Source organism: Triturus cristatus, chromosome 9 (genome assembly GCF_964204655.1).
Source record: "Triturus cristatus chromosome 9, aTriCri1.1, whole genome shotgun sequence".
Taxonomy (NCBI): Eukaryota; Metazoa; Chordata; class Amphibia; order Caudata; family Salamandridae; genus Triturus; species Triturus cristatus.
The window spans coordinates 1,024,518,742-1,024,531,236 of NC_140592.1; the positions used below are offsets into that span (position 1 = coordinate 1,024,518,742).

Below are 12,495 nucleotides of genomic sequence, written 5' to 3' on the forward strand. Positions count from 1 at the left end.
AAAGTAGTAGTATTGCTCATGATAGAGGCTCGCTGATGGGGATGTCATATCCTGGATCTTTTCAGAAAATGTGATAACGGGTGTAGATAGTTTGAAGAAATGGAAGTTCCTATCTGGCAATACAAATCATCTAATCTTCAGGTAGGAGATATGAATAATAGGAGGTCTTCCGCCCCCCAAAAAACCTCCATCAACTAAAGCATGACAGAAGTAAATTTTCACTTATACATAGGAAATGTGCTTCTAGATATAGCAGGCAGTTTTCTTGAGTATCTAAACATCAAGTATGCGTAGACTGATGCGCCACAGGTCCCAGTCCAATACCAGGTCTGCTGTAAAGCAAGCCTACGGTTGTTGCAAGAACACAACATTATAGTCTTCTCAGGAGCCAACGGCAGGCCTTAGGTCTGAGGGCTGGCCATATGGATCAATGAGGTCATGGAGACTGCTTTTGTCTGAAACAAGACATAGTAATCCCTCAGGTGACTCTGGAAGAAGTGGCGGTTTGCATGAGGTGGTAGCAGTGGAGATAGTAGAGGCAGGGGAGGACAATGTGGAGGAGGTACATAAGGCAGGGGGGCTAGTGCCCCATCTCTCTTTGGTGACCGTTCTGGAGGGGCGGAGGATGTTTCTCCTTCAAAGCCGAGCCTTCTCTTGCGAGGTAGTGTCTAATGGCTTTCGTGGAGGTGGCTTTGCTGAGATCTTCCCAGTGTTGGGGTGGATAAAGAGATGCTTCTGCCTGCCGTCGAGCTCCTCCTGAAGCCTCTACACAATTGGTAACTCAGATTCTTCAGATTAGGCAGTTGTCAAAGCTTTTGTTATCAACAGAAATTTTGGCAATTGCTTCGATGGTGCCTTCAGTGTCAGCTTCAGGTGGGAGCGTGGATGTTCAAAGAGTTTGGAAAGAGTAGGACTAGATGAACAGTGGGGATTGATGGCCATGGGAAACTACAAAGCCTTCTCCTGGTGCCGACAGGACCAAGAAGACAGCAAAGCCCATGGAGGGGGCAGTATTTTGCGTTTGTGCTTGGCGCTAGATGCCAGACTCTCACGGGAGCAGAGATTCTACCTCGGCATGGGACTTTTTATGTCACTCTGACTTGGTGGTGTGGGGCTTAAAGCCGGGTTGCATACTAATGACCATCAATATTGTCTTTAAAATCAGCTAAACGTACTCCTATTGCTTGTGCTCTGACACACTTGCAGATACAATCTCTGGACTGGGCTGTGGGGATTCCGGATGGGAAAGCCTCTTCAGTGCAGAAAAGGTATTCTCTGACTATTACCTGGGTTTCCGAAGAGGTCTGTTGGTACATCTGGCAGAGCCTAGTGTCTTTCCCTTCAGTACCGTAGGATTTTCTTCGAGTGGAAGGTGAGGCAGGTGGAATCATAGTGGTCAGGAGAAAGGAACAAGTTGCATGTCGTGATGGCCTGATCACAGGTATTTAGAGTGTTTAGGAGGACATGCAGTCCCTGAAATTTAGGAGAGGCCAGGCCCCAAGCAAGTTAAGTATTGGTTGTCAGTCTTCCGAAAGTCCCTAGCGGTGAAGCTCAACAGAACGTTGTCAAGGCACGGACTAGTTTTCCGAAGCATTAGTTTAAAAAACGAACCATGTGTCCTGAAAATGTGATGAAAACATGACCTCTCAGCCCTTTTAATATATCCAATCCTATTGGCAGAATAAAACAATCCAACATGGATTCTGTGTCGCTGCACATCTCAAGACTCTAAATAAGATTTCAAAGAAAAATAATTTGTAAATGTGAGAGCTTAAAACTAGATGGTAGGAGTATGCACAGCATGTGTATCTCCAGCCACAAACATGGTATATATAGGATATGGTCGCATGGGGTTTATGTAGGGCGAGGCCCTTCTATCATTCCGCATGCCACCGAATAAACCTGCATGGCCCTTAATGACATGCGTTGGAATCTTGGCATAGGCAGCATGGCCACAGACGATTCAGTGTCAAGCCTTTAAACATATAAATCTAGCTTTGGAGGCAGAGCCTGGCTTGTGATTAGGAATTTCACCAGCTCCAGGCCTACAAAACGTCTACAAATGAACTTTGCCCAAGCACAACGGGTTATGGGTGCAAGACATGGCTGCATTCTTTGGTCTTATGTACTGAACTCTGGAGAGAGAACCTAGTCTGCTCCCAAGCCCTGCAACAAGTCCCTGTGCTGCCAAGCACATTGCTCAGTCTGGGGAAATGGGGTGCCTGGCTGCACAACTTTCATAGTACATGGTCTTTGTGTATAATGCACCTTTTTTTTTTAAAAAAAAAAAGAAAATATCCCTGCAAACCCCACAACCAAACCAGACCTTTTTTGTGGTAGAAGAATGGGGATGGACAGCATCTGCCCTTTTTGGACCCCACTAACCTACGACAGTAGATGCTTCCACAGCCCTGTCATGCCTGTTGGATTTCTTTTTAATTCAGTTGCTGAACAGCCAGCCACATTGCTTGGGTTCTCATCACACCAAACCGGCAAGACATACATAAGAATTAACTGATAAAAGTTGTCTTGACACCTAAAAGCTCACTTGTCAAAGTACTGAGCGAATTGTACCAAATCACACAAAAAGCACTACTCTCATACACTCTTTAATGTAATTCTGTTCAGTGTTTTCTGTAGCAGAGACCAAAAATTCTTAAAGTAGCAAAAAAATCAGCACGAAACATGTTTTAAATCTCAGCTCGATGAACCAGGCTGGTGCCAAATTATATACAGATTCATCAAATAACACCATTGTTAGTACCAAACCAAAAAATGCCTTTTGAATGGAAATTGAACCCTAATGCACAAGTTACTACTTGTGTAACGATATATGTGTAAGAGACATTAGTTAGTGATAGATTCCTTTCCTTAGAATATTCCCCAGGCGTCAGTCTGGATCTGGAAAGTTTTCTGCTTAGCAGTACCCCTGTGCGTCAGTAGGTGGCGCCGTGCGGCTCTGCGCCCGTCACTGGCGTCATGCATGCCGGACGACGTCACGGAGGCTACTTAGCTGCCACCCACACGTGCTGACGTCAGTTCTGTACACAACTTTCCGTGCCGAAACGCAGACTCATGCGAGAAACTGACCTTTGGTGCATAAAACTAGGGCCCTAAAAGGGGATGACCTTAACCCTAGTTATCAGTTCGCAGAATGGGAAGTAAGGGTGGGGCGGTAAGGAACCTATCACTAACTAATGTCTCTTACAGATATATTATTACACAAGTAGTAACTTGTGCATCTGAAAGAGACACGTTAGTGATAGATTCCTTACCTTAGAATAGATACGCCAGCAATACCAAGCCCGGTGGTGGGTCTGCGAACAAGATTACATCAGAAAGTCACGGAGCACAGAACGGCCAAAGAAGCAGTCTCTCCGGACTGGACTGTCAAGGCAGTAGTGCTAGGTAAACGTGTGCAGCAAAGCCCACGTAGCTGCCTGACAAATATCCTGCAAGGGGACACCGCGTCCCAAGGCAGTAGTGGCTGCAGTTGCCCTGGTCGAATGGGCACGCAGACCCACAGGAGGCTCCTTCTTGGCCAAGAAGTAACATGCTTTGATGTACATAACGACCCACCTGGAGATGGTCAGTTTGTGCACCGCCCAACCTCTTTTTGCGCCCACGTAGCCAACAAAGAGCTGATCATCCACCCGGAACTGCTGTGTACGCTGCAGATAGAATGCAAGCGCACGTTTAGGGTCCAGACGGTGGAGCTGCTCCTCTTCTCGTGAAGGATGCAGAGGCGGAAAAAAGGTGGGCAAAGTGATGGTCTGCCCGATGTGGAAGGGCGTGACCAACCTTTGGCAAGAAAGAAGGACGTGTCCTCAGAACCACCTTGTCCGGATGAACAGAAAGGAAAGGAGGTTTGGAAGAAAGAGCCTGGACCTCACTCACTCTCCTGGCAGAGGTGATAGCTACTAGGAAAGCCGTCTGGAGAGTAAGACGACGTGAGGGACAGTTATGAAGGGGCTCAAAGTGAGCGCACATCAGAAAAGTCAAGACAAGATTCAAGTCCCACTGAGGCATTATGAAGGGCACAGGTGAGAACGTATGCACAATGCCCTTAAGAAAACGGTTAACAACCGGGGACTTAAAAAGAGAAGGCTGATCAGTAAGCTGTAGGAAGGCAGAGATAGCCAAAAGATAAGCTTTAAGAGTGCCCAGAGCAGAGCCCTGCTGGGCTAAAGAAAGAAGGAACAGGAGAACCTCAGAAAGAAGGGCAGAAAGGGGATCCACAGTCTTAGCTGTGCACCATGCCACAAATCTGTTCCACCTACAGGCGCACACAGTTATAGTGTAGGGACGCCTGGCTGCCAGGATGACATCACAGACTTCAGGAGGAAGATCGAAAGGCATCAACTGTCGCCGCTCAATCTCCAAGCATGGAGGCGGAGGCTGGACAGGTTCGGGTGGAGGACGTTCCCCTGCTGCTGCGACAGAAGATCCTCCCGAAGAGGCAGACGGATCGGGGGGATTGATGCTCATACTGAGTAGCTCGGGATATCATACTCTTTGAGCCCAGTTCGGAGCCACAAGAATAACTTGGGCCCGGCCGCGCCTGTTCTTCAGCACTCTGGGCAGAAAAAGCGGAAAGGCGTACAACAGACCGCAGCTCCACTCGAGACGAAAAGAGTCTCCGAGCAAGTGCCATCTTAGAAATTCCAATGCGCAGAACTGATGACATTGTGTGTTCTCTTCGGTGGCGAATAGATCTAACCAAGGCTCTCCCCCATCACAGAAAGAGACCTTGCGCCACGTCCAAGTTCAGACGCAACTCGTGATCCACCATGCACCGGCGGCTGAGTTCGTCCGCCCAGGCATTCAGAGAACCTGCCAGGTGTTGAACCACCAAGGTAATGCCTTGATGTCCCAGCCACGTCCAGAGGCGCAGAGCCTCCTGACAAAGGGTCCACAACCCCACCCAGCCCTGTTTGTTGCAATACCACATGGCGGTGGTGTTGTCTGTGAACACCTGCACTACACTTCCCCGGACCGAGGGAAGGAATGCCTTCAGTGCAAACTGGATCGCCCGCAGCTCCAGAAGGTTGATATGGAGCTGGGAGTCCGCCGGAGACAAGAGGCCTCTGATCTCCGCCTCTCCCATGTGACTTCCCCAGCCCAGGAGGGACACATCCGTCACTACTGTGTGCTCCGGCTGGGGAAGGGAGAGGGATCTGCCATTGACTCAATCGCGATTCGTGAGCCACCACTGCAATTGCTGTGCAGTGCCCTCCGAGATCTGGACATGATCGGACAGGTTACCCTGAAGCTGCGCCCCCGGGAACTTCAGGTTCCCACTGCAGAGCCCGCATATGCCATCTGGCACACGGCAAAAGCAGGATGCAGGAGGCCATCAGGCTCAGAAGCCGGAGGGACATCCTGACTGAAACCCGGGATAGAGGCTGAAAGAGCGGAACCATAGCCTGAATATCCCGGACTCGCTGTTCCGGAGGATAAACCCGAAACAGCGTCGAATCCAGAAGTGCTCTGATGAAAGGGAGCTTCTGAGAGGGACTCGGGTGTAACTTCGGCACATTGATGGCGAACCCCAGCAGATGCAGGAGGGCGGCCATAGTTTGGAGGTGGGAGACAACTGCCTGGGGCGAATCCGCCTTCAACAGCCAGTCGTCGAGGTAGGGGAAGACTGACACCCCTGACCTGCGCAGATGAGCTGCGACCACCGCCATCACCTTCGTGAACACCCGAGGGGCGCTGGTAAGGCTGAAGGGGAGCACAGCAAACTGAAAATGCTCCTGGCCTACTGTGAACCGCAGGTAATGCCGGTGGGCCGGCAGGACGGGAATGTGAAAATAAGCATCCTGCAAGTCCAACGCTACCATCCAGTCTCCAGGGTCCAGGGCAGACAGGACCTGACCTAGAGTCAGCATCCTGAACTTCTCCTTCGGAGGAAGCAATTGACGTCGCGGAGGTCCAAGATGGGGTCGCAGGCCCCCCTTGTCCTTCTTGGGGACCAGGAAGTAGTGGGAATACCAACCCCTCCCTACTTTCTGATCGGTAATGTACTCGATGGCCCCCTTGGCTAGGAGGGCCGTGACTTCCTGATGGAGAAAAGCCAAATGATCCCCCGACATGCGGTGGTACCGAGGTGGCATGGCGGGTGGGGAGGACAGAAAGGGGAGCGAATTACCATGGCAGATTATCTGCAACACCCACTTGTCCGACGTAATCTCGCACCAGTGGTGGAGGTGAACCCTGCCACCCACTGGCGTGGGGTGCCCCCTGAAGCTCGGATTAGGAAGGTTTCGAGGCAGAAGCAGCTGGGGTGGAAGTGGACTGCCCAGCACGCTGGTTACCAGACCCGCCCCTGCGGAACCCACGTCCGCGGCCTCGCTGAGGCTGGTTCTGCACAGGCTTGCTGGAAGAGCGCGCCTGGGTACCCCTGCCCTGGCCAAGAAAGGAACGAAACACTGTCGTGGCAGGAGTTTGAGGAAAAATCCAAAGACTTGGCCGTGGCACGAGTCTTCAAAGCACAGGGCATTGTCAGCCTTATCACCAAAGAGGCGGGAGCCATCAAAGGGCATGTCCATGAGTGAGCTCTGGACATCGGGTGAGAAGCCAGTGGAACGCAACCAGGCGTGGTGCCGCAATGCCACCGTCGTGGATATCGCTCAGCCCAACGAATCAGCGGTGTCCAAACCACACTTGATGGCAAACTTCGCCGCATCCTTGCCCTCCGCAATTGCTTGGGAAAGGACAGCCTGGACCTCCTCAGAGCACTGAGGCAGAACCTCCGCCACCGAATCCCACACTGCGTGTGAGTAACGGCCCATTAAGCAGGAGGTATTAACCGATCTCAACCCCAAACTGGCTGAGAACAACCTCTTGCCATATTGGTCCAGCCCTTTAGAGTCCTTGTCCGGCGGAGCCGAGGGAAAGTCACTCTGCGATGTCGAGGCCTGAATGACCAGGCTCTCAGGTGTGGGGTGAGTGGTCAAGGCGGGATCACCAGGCGCCGGGCGATGACGCCTAGCGACGTTCTTATCCACCAGCGCCCCCGAGGCCGGCCGCAACCAAATACCCAAGAGGACTTTGGTAAGGACCTCATTGAAAGGGAGCAGCGGTTCCGACGACGTAGACGCCGTTTGGAGCACCTGCGTAAGGAGGTTGGTCTTAAGGGCCAAGGTAGGGTGGTCGAGGTGGAGAGTCTCCGCGGCTCGACGCAGCACCATAGTGTAGGAAGCGCCCTCCTCCATAGTAGGCAGAGGCGAGGCAAACCCCGGGCCAGAGGACACATCAAGTTCACCCGCGTCTTGAAGGTCATCCACCCAATCCTGCTCGGAGTCACACTGCCGCGCAAGGGGGTTCTCGGATCAGTCCCAGTCCTCATCCGGCTCTGGGGTAGAAGGAGCCGGTCGCGGCGGCAGGACCGGAGCCAGAGAGGGGGCCAGCGGCACCGGGAGCGGCGCCGGCCGGGGCCGAACCGGAGCCCCATCCCAATGAGGACCCCAGGTAGGAACGATATGGTCCGAGAACCGAGGCAGGATAAACTGCACCCTGTGCGGCGCCTGTGGCGGCGCTGGGGCCGGAGCCTAGGGCAGCGCCAGAGCCAGCGGCGTTGCACCTTGTGGCGTCGGGGCCGCAGCCACTGAATCCAGTGGCTCCGGGGCTGGAGCCGAAGGCGGTGCCGCCGGGTCAACAGCATCTGGACACGGGGCCCGCAGGCGCACCGGCGGAAGCCCGAGGCCTAAACAGGCGGTCCAAGGCAGCAAGAAACTCTTGCCGCTGTTCGGGAGTCACCGACGGACCCGGGTAGAGCGGGTTGTGAGAAAGTGCCCTCTTTCTTGCATGGTATGCCCCCACTTTTTGCTAAATTGCTGAATGTACTTTGACTGAGTGTACCCTGGGCTCCTGCCAATCAGGTGCCCAGGGCCTATGTTCCTTCCTTAAAACTCACAAACTCCAAATTGGCAAACCCTGGCCACATGTCAGCCCCTGGTAAATGGTACCCTAGGTACCCAGGGCCTTGTGACCAGGGAAGACCCCTAAGGGCTGCAGCACTCATTGTGCCACCCTTAGGGGCCCTGTACCCTTACACACTGCCTTTGCAGGCTGAGTGTCTGGGTGCAGGACAAAATGAAGAGTCGACATGGCCCACATCTGTGTGCCATGCCCAACACCTACACTGCCAAGGCATATGTCAGTCACCCCACTGGCTGGGTGCCTTATGCCCATGGTGTGGGCACAGGAGCAGGAGCCCTGTGCCCCTACAGTACCCAGGTCCATTCCCGGGCACTGTAAGTGCAGTGCTGCCATTTAAGAGTACATGGTGCTGAGAGATCGTCAAACACGAGCTCCACAGCACCATAATGGCAACACTAAAGACTGGGAAGTTTGGTATCAAACTTCTCAGCACATTAAACCCACACTGATGCCAGTGTGGGATTTAATGTACCAAGCACCCCAGAGGGCATCTTAGAGATGCCCCCTTACAACTAACCTACAATCCACGTCTGCTCTGAGGCTGCCCAGGCTGCCACACAGCAGACACGTTGCTGAACCCCTGGGTGAGAGAGCCCCTGATCTCCTGGGCCTGCAACAATGCACATCCTGGGTGAGGTGATAGATTCTCCTCCCCCAGGATGAGCAAAGGGAAGCTTCAAAGGCCTGCCGCCTCTAGGAGTTTCCCCAGGCCACTGCAACCCCCCACTCTGGCGGGAAGCTTGGCCGGAAACCCCATACAAGGACAGGGGATGTGCCAGCCTGCCCACCCCACCCCTCAGGTGGGGGAGGCGAGGTGAAGCACATCTCCGGGCTCTCGCCATCTTGAAGATGGGAGGCCCTACCCTATCAGGATTAGGCTACTGCCCCCCTCCCACAGGAGTGAGGCAGGATAGGGGGTGTACCCACCCCAGGACAAGGACCCATTGGTCCCTGGCCTTCACCTACCTGTAACGCCCCTAAATCTAGTATTTAGGGGCACCCTGAACCTTCCTTCCCCAAATTCCAGATTCCGAAACTACAAGAAGAGCGAGAAGAAAACAAGACCTGCCCTGCAGCTGCGAAGGAGAGGGAGACACCAACTGCTTTGGCCCCAGCCCTACCGGCCTGTCGACCTCGAACTTGCTCCTGCTCCAAACCCGGCATCTCTTGTGGCCATCAACCTCCGAAACCCCGGAGGACCTGGCTACCTTTGAACTTGATCCCCTGGGACTCCCATGAGTAGAGGCTCTACTCAGAACCTACCTTTCACCCCTGGCAGCAGCCCGGAACCGCGATCCCAGCCCACTCTGCACCCGCCAAGCCTGGCCGGTGCCGGAGTGAACTAAACCCACGAGGACGACCCCACGGCGACTGTGACCCCGAGTCCGGCACCCAAAGACCCCCCTCGACTATCCTGAAGAAGCCTGCAGCCTCAGAACAGAGTGCTACCCCAACCGCGAGAAACAGAGGGTAAGATTTCCGACATCAAAAGGCACCCCTGCACCCGGCGCCCCACGGCCCTCTGTGCCCAATCCCGGGGTACCTACCTATCCTCCAACTACCCAACTTACCCCTCGAAGTGGTGGTGGCACCTGAAGAGTCCTCGTCCCCGAGCCTGCAGTCTTTTTCCAAACCGGAGATTTCCCATAGAAATCAATTCAGCGCCCGACGGCTCAAAAGCACCCTGCACCCAGCCGCCCTGGCAGTGAAAACTCTACTCTAACCTACTTCCCCACTTGCCCTGAGTAAGTGACCAGGAGCCCAGCTCCCACAGCCGCGTGGCTTGCCCGACAGCAGCCACCAACCCAAGCCCCCCTATCCCTCATAGGATAACATTGGGCCTAACTCTCTCTGCACCCGGCCGCCCTAGAGACGCTGAGGGTGAAACAACTATACCTACCTGACCCTGGGAGACCCCTGAGTCTGTGCCCAGAACCTCAACATCGCCAGTCGAGTACTTACCCTTAAACCGCAAACTCTATTTTCCTCATAGGGTAACATTGGCTAGCTTTTTCCTGAAATTTCTTCTAAGTGTGGACTTTTCAAATCCTCAAATAATCACCAAAAATCAGCCGAGTACCAAAAACGAATTTACTCACCTGCTCTTAGGTGAGCTCCCAGTGCTGGAGTTTGGTGCCCAGCACTGACTCTGAAAAGTACCCACAACTATACTTACCTTTAACTCATTTTTCTTCCATAGGAAACCATTGACTGTTTTTCTGTGAAATCTCTTCTAAGTGTTGATTTCTGCAATTTCTAAATATTCGTCAAAAATCGTATAACATCTGAAAACGTAATTACTTACCTGTTTTGGATAAAGGTCCCAGTACTGAGTGTAGGCACCCAGTACTGGATTACAAAAGTAACGACAACCTACTGTACCTGTAACCTACATTTCCTTCCATAGGGAATCATTGATTGTTTGCTCTGAAATATTTTTTAAGTGTTAACTTTTGAAATAGCTAAATATTAGTTAAAAATCATTACAGTACCAAAGTCGACTTTCAACAGCTGATTCTGAGAACTGATCCAGGACTGGATCTAGGATCCAGGCCTGGAATTACAAAAGTAATCTAAAAAGTAATCTGTTGCATACAATCTGCATTTATCATTGAGCTCAATGTATTGTGTTTAGAAATAGAGTTGCCTACTGCAACTACTTGTAACAGTTTACTAAAAAGTCTATTGCATATACAAAAGTATTTTTATGAAACATCTCCTGTCGAGAAAGTATATTTTAATTCCAAGTGTTGGTTCTAAAATAAAACAAGCATATATTTTTTTATATACAAACCATTGGCCTAGAGTTCAGTTATTGAGTGTGTGGAACTATTTGCTGACTGAGTGTGTACAACAAATGCTTTACACTGTCCTCTGATACTGCCTTACTGCTCGACCAGGCTACCACTTTGGAGAGTAAGGTTATATCTAACTTTAACCTCTGTTAAACCCTTGGGGTCTGTGGACTCTGTACACCCTGTACCTATTAAGGAACAGTATATACAGAGCCACTTTCTCACACGGGTAGGCCGCAGGACTCCCAGGCTACAGAGGAGCCGCAGGGGTGGAGCCCCTGTCCCCCACGTCTGCCTCCGGGGAGCGACGGGGGGACGTCGGAGAGCGAACACGCTTCTTCGACTTCTTCTTATGGCGTCGCTTACCAGAATCTGAAGGTGAAGACTTCGAGTCCGAGGAGCAACGGCTGCGGTCCCGCAAGCAGTCCCACGAATGGCCCCTAGACCCAGAGTGGCGACGAGAGGAGTGCCAGACCTCCAGCAACTTCCAGCGCCGCTCCCGCAATGCGTTTGGGGCCATGGCACGGCAGTCCCGACAATCCCGGGAGTTGTGGTTGGTCTCCAGGCAGTAGAGGCAGACATCATGGGGGTCCGCCACCGACATATTATGGTGGCACAACCCGCAAGACTTAAAGCCGGGCATCCCTACGTGCACCAGGAGCCAAGAGGAGAAGACAAAAAGTGGTCAAAAATTGACCGAGGTACGTGCTCAATCCGGATGTGCACTTTTGGCGTGGAACAAGAAAGAACTGACGTCAGAGCGCATCGGTGGCACCTAAGTATCCTCCATGACGTCGTCCCGGCGTGCACAACACCAGTGACGGGAGCCGCACGGCGCCACCTACTGGCACACAGGGGTACTGCTAAGCAGAAAACTTTCCGGATCCAGACAGACGCCTGGGGAATATTCTAAGGTAAGGAATCTATCACTAACGTGTCTCTTTCAGATATCATCTTTAGAGTACCTACTGCCAACTTACAGTTAATTTTCAAGTCAGTGAGGGAAAACACCGGAAGAAAGCAAAGGAGAAATAGGAAAAAAAAGGAGGTGGAGAGGTATATGGATGATGAAGACAAGAATAAGGCATACAGAAAGAATTAAAGGAAAAGGAAAGACTGAAATACGTTGCGATTTTCGAGCAAGTGCAGCCAAATGTTCAGAATTATCTTTAGAAGCAGGGGCTACAATATCAAAACCCAAGCAGGGTCAGTAAGCCCACATATATTTTAACTTCTTTGGCACGTTTCTGCCCAAGTTATTTTTATTTTGTACTTTCACTTCCATTGTATGACGGGAGTGACATGAAGAAACAAGGCTGGGTCCAGATTACATGGGGAATCATTGGTCCAAATTATGGAAAACGTTACTTACATCTGTTCGTCGCATGTAGTGCTGTAGATTCACATGATGTGCCTACTTCTGCCATCTAGTATTGGGCTCGAACGTGTGCAAATCGTTTCACTTCAAACTAGTCTTTGAGTCACAAGGTACTGTAACTCCACCTTTTGCTAGCAACGCACATGGACATCAGATCCATTGTTAGATTAATTGTTTTCTGCACGCAGGGTGAGGATGTAGATGGAGCATAGAGATACAGAAAGTTGACCATGCACCAGAAAGATCAAAACTCTAATTTAAGTGCTCATGATCACATTTGTTACGGTTAGTAATATTGCGGACGCATCCCTCTGTTAACTTCTCTGACTCTGCCGTACCAATATGCTCTGTCTAATCAATTGTATTTCCATGTGCATC

The 12,495-nt window shown here is 51.6% G+C and overlaps 1 protein-coding gene across 2 annotated transcripts in view; it reads right to left on the minus strand.

The window, feature by feature from the left end:
* The window catches only part of YLPM1 (YLP motif containing 1), an 820,959-nt gene that overhangs the window by 29,793 nt on the left and 778,671 nt on the right, over positions 1-12,495 (minus strand). The window lies entirely within an intron of this gene.